At 44.2% G+C, this 4,693-nt stretch overlaps 1 non-coding gene across 1 annotated transcript; it reads left to right on the top strand.

Annotated features, from left to right (window-relative positions):
• Nucleotides 1–1,583: 1,583 nt before the first annotated feature.
• On the top strand, nt 1,584–1,690 carry LOC115871666. The gene has a single exon (XR_004047396.1). It is a non-coding gene; the product is annotated as a U6 spliceosomal RNA (small nuclear RNA).
• Nucleotides 1,691–4,693: the final 3,003 nt, after the last annotated feature.

Genomic DNA, 4,693 nt, shown 5'->3' with positions numbered 1-4,693 from the left:
ATTCTAGTTGCATGTAATCTGAAGCTGAAACATGGGTTGGTGTTCTAAGTCCTTGGATCTGTTGCCAAATCAAATAATACTTTGAATTCACCAGACTTCTGACACCTGTAATAATGCACAGTAAGAAGTACCTTACCTGGAGCATCTAGTCCCTTCTGCTACAAGACTTGCATTGTAAACCAGCAAACGCAAATGATCCACAGAAGGAAGGAAAGGGTTTGGATTTCTTCTTCATTCCTCCCACTCCCCACTCCCCTGGATTTTCAGTTTGGGACCACAAAGAGAAACATACAGAGATGAATGCCTCTTGAAATAAGAAGTGATAGGAGATGGCTAGAATGGAAAAGAATCCATTGAAAGTCAAGTTGGGGAAGGCAGTGTTGAGGCTGGCTTTTGAATCCCTGGAATTAATTGGTCAGTTGCTTGTTTGCCAGTCAAAATTAGGGAAAATGCTCAGTCAGATTCCCCGTCAACTGTTATATATTTTTTTGTTTTCTTTCTTGTTGATGGAAAAGAGGAGGGATTCATTTTCTCAATGGCTTCTCTGCCAGCCATCATCTGCTGAGCTCTGTCTATAAACGTGAAACCAGAAACGTTGGCGGGAGAGGACATTAACCAATCCCCTACTAGGCTGTAAGTAATACCATATCCTCCACCTGGCACCATTAATAATCCTATTCAATGAACCCTTTATTATTAATATTACTGGCATAAAAAATGACCCCACGCTTACAGGTGTAACTTAATGAGGCACATGTTGCAGCCAGATGTCTGACAAAGCAGACTCGCTCACCACAGTACCCATCTTTGTGCTTGTTTCATGAAAAGAACCCATCTGAAAGCATTCATTTCAAAAGCATATTCATCACGTAGCCTGGTGGGTTCAGGAGTGACACGCTTCGACTTAAGCTTAAACAGATGGAAAAAACCTGGGAAATGTATTTGACATACCTATTTCTTTTTTGCAGCAATTATCTAATTAGGACTGCCAAATGCATTTTCTTCTCTTCCCTTCCTTCGTGAACATGCCGAGAAGTTGGCCGTGCTGTCAGGTCCTCGAGCTAGGAGGCCTGCCTGTCGTTCAATTGGGCTCCTCTCCACGACCATTAGGGATGAGGGTTAGTGAATTTCTTTCTTTTCTGTTATCCACGTTTGTTACAACCAGATTCTGGTCAAAGCTCAAATGGTCATTTAGAAGCTGATTTATGAAGAGCATCACCTCAATGGGACAATGTAGACTTCTAGCTTACCTTTCCGGGCTGGGTCATCGGGAGGAAGTGGGACATGAGGTGGGCATGGATCACCTTGATTATTACAATGCCTGGGGGATAGACCTACTTTCGTCTGCCAACTGGGAGCATGCCACCACCGAATCAACTAGTGTCAGCAGGGTCACGGCTGGGACCCCACTCTGTGGAATCCCTAGTTCTAATTCATCCTTTGCAGGAGGTTCAAGGTTAGGATAGGGAGGCTCAGGGGGCAATAGTGTGAGCTGAACTAGACCGACCTTCCAGTGGTCCTCGAAGAACAGCATAAACTAGGGAAGAACCTATGGAAATATTCACGGAAAAGAAGAATCCCTTGTGCTCACTTCGGCAGCACATAAACTAAAATTGGAACGCTACGGAGAAGACTTGTCTGGTCCCTGCGCAAGGAGGACATGCAAATTCATGAAGCGTTCCATATTTAAAAATATAAAGATCCCCTAGCACTGCCGTTCTCAACCTGTGGGTCGCGACCCCCTTTGGGGGTCGAGCCACTGTTTCACAGGATTCACCCGATTCATAACAGTAGCAAAATGACGGTGATGAAGTAGCAACGAAAATAATGTTATGGGGGGGGTCACCTGTATGAAAGGGTCGTGGCATGGGGAGGGTTGAGAACCACTGCAGAGAGGCGGTTGCCCTCACAAGGTTAAACCCGGAGGGCTCCAGGCAAGCTTGTAATTGTGCCCGCTTCCAGCTGTTGTTCTCTAAATTTGTTTGGGAAAGAAGGAGGGGTAAGACGTTGTCTGGAAGAATGGGCAGAGGACCAGCTTTGTGGGAGCAGGCCTCCAGATTGGCATTCCCACACAACTCCACCCGTGCTCTGAACTCCATTCCTCCTTGAACACAACAAAAGTCCCGACTGTGTTGAGCTTGTGCGTTTCTTATGCGTGTGAGTCAAGAAGGTGTCTGTTACTACTTAATAAGCTAGTCTTCACGTGTCAGAGACTCCCTGTGAAGTTTGGGAAACATCGTTTGGTCTACCTCCTTGCCTTTGTACTGCTGCTCACTCTCCAGGAAAACACCTGAGGATGCTCTGATGTTGGTCAACTATCCTTAATGGACTTGTACATTGGTGGCCTGTGTACCTTCTTGGCTGGTCCACTCCTTAATCCAGTGCTATGAGCTTGCCATCCTTGGGCAACAGTGAGAAAAGATACACAACTAATTATCTAATGGACCCCCCCCCCACACCCCCTCACCCCAGGCCTCCTCTCTTATCTGTAGAATGCCTCTGTGGTCAAACACAGCTCCAGAAAATGGATATTTTGATCCCTCTTTTTTTCTCATCTCTGTTAAGATACTCACCAGTTTCTCTCTCTGCTTCTTCCGGCCTCTGTTCATTCTCCCTCTATGGACAAGCATCTCTCTCTTAAGTGGTCCAGATGGCAGGAAAGATGGCTGGCTAAGCTTTCAAGCATTACCACCTTGGCCGCCTAGAGAGAGAACAATTTCTTTGCTGGTTCTAGTCCCCCAATTCTCCAGCAAGTGCTCTGATGAACTCTCCCTCCAATCCCTCTCCCACAAAGCAGGAGTAGGTTGGAGCCGACCATGAACAACAACTCATCACTGTAGCACAAATTTCAAGTAGCTGGTCACTGGGCCAGCCAGAGGAGAAAGAGATTAAAACTAGATTGTGGAGGCTCTCAGCTCGGCCAGAATATTTGATAAATTGTCACTAAAATTGTTTCAAGAACATTAATCTGCCTAAATCTGGGATGACTGAAGCAGGGAAAGACTAGAGGCAGGGGGCAGAGTTAAAAAGACATTATTTTACCTATAAAGATGTTCATTACAAAATTGTTTATAACATTAGAAACTATGAAAATGTCTAATACTCAAGATCAGATAATAATAATAATGATAATAATAATAATTAACCTTGACAGAGCCACGTGATGGCAAACTGTTCACTCAGCAACAATTTTACTCTGGAAGATCATTGAGGGAGTTTATTTCAGAGTTCACGATCTCCTATTATCTAGCCTCTTGGGGGCCATCGATCTCTCACAGCACAAGTTGAAGTCATTGAGGTTAGAAGCAGTATAATTCTAAACTTGAATTTGCCAAACCAAAGCCTATTTTCCAATAAAAATAATACTTAGGCTGATTAGATAAGATTATAAAATCTCTTTTGTCTCCTTGCCAGGAGGACTTACCAGTTCATCCTATGATTTTCCAGCGTACTTGGTCAAAATCATTGTCCTTAGCCTCATGAACAAAATACACTTTAAAATAATACAAGCTTGGCAACCACAAAACGTGTAAAAAGTGTTTGGCATGGACCTCCCTCCTGTGCAATATAACCCGGGCTTCCTTTGAAACGGAGTAGGGAAAACACGCTGGCGAGAAGATGCACCCTAATCAGGCGACTTCTGCCTGGGTTACAGGCTATTGTTGTGGAAAAACAGGTCATTTGAGATTTCACCACTATCAATTCCAGCATTCTTTTGCTAGCATTCCGTTGTTTTTTAAGCAGTCTTACGGTCACTGAAATAGATGTTTGGCTGCTGACCGAAATGTTGGAGGCTCACCTCCACGAGCAGCTCCAGGAGCGAACGAAGAGGTTGTCTGCTTCCCTCAGAATAGGCCATCACTGCAGTCCGATGCAAGGTCTCTGTGAGCCAACTCAACTTGATGGGAGTAGCTTTTAGTTTTTTGGGTGTAAGCTGTTTTATGGATTACTAGCTGTTTGAACTCTTTGAACTGCAGTTTCCATGAGTGTCCACAGTGAATCCATGTAAAATGAAATTCTTGCAACTTCAACCTTGTCTTCCTTTATCATGAGGTTGCTTATTGGTCTAGTGGTTTAAAAAAAATGTTTCCTTCATGTTAATGCTTAATCCCGATTGAAAATTGTAGTCTTGGATCACAATCAACAAGCGCTCCAAGTTCTCTTCGCTTGTAGCCACCAGAGTCGCGTCAGTTACACACCCTTGGCTGCTGCTGAGTCTGCCCCCAATCCCAATGTCACATTCTTTGTAGTTCAGTTTCTTGGATGATCTGCTCAGCATATAGATGGAATAAACATAGTGAAAGGATCTAATCCCGATGGCCACTCTTCCTGATTTGCAACCTCGATCCATTCAAACAACTGACTCCTGGTCTATGGACAGGTTCTGCAAAAGCATAATTTGTTCTGGAATTCCCACTGTTAGCAATGTTTCCTATTGTCTGTTAGGATCTATCCAGTCAAATGTCTTTGTACAGTCAATAAGACGACATACTGCCTTAACCAATCCTGCCGCAAAACACTGATCCAAGTCAGGGTGTTAAAAAGCAAAGCTGTCCCCTTGAGAACTAAGGTCCGTGTGACTCAAGCCATGGTATTTTCAAATGCCTCATGTGCCTGGGCAAAGTGGACAAGCTGAGAATAAGTCATGCATTTGAATGATGCCTTTGCTCCAGAATGCCGACTATCCCACCCA

The sequence above is a fragment of the Echinops telfairi genome, unplaced genomic scaffold, assembly GCF_000313985.2.
Source record: "Echinops telfairi isolate 266 unplaced genomic scaffold, ASM31398v2 ScPeMD7_7400;HRSCAF=8409, whole genome shotgun sequence".
In the NCBI taxonomy this organism is placed as follows: Eukaryota; Metazoa; Chordata; class Mammalia; order Afrosoricida; family Tenrecidae; genus Echinops; species Echinops telfairi.
This window is presented reverse-complemented; position numbering and strand designations above follow the sequence as displayed.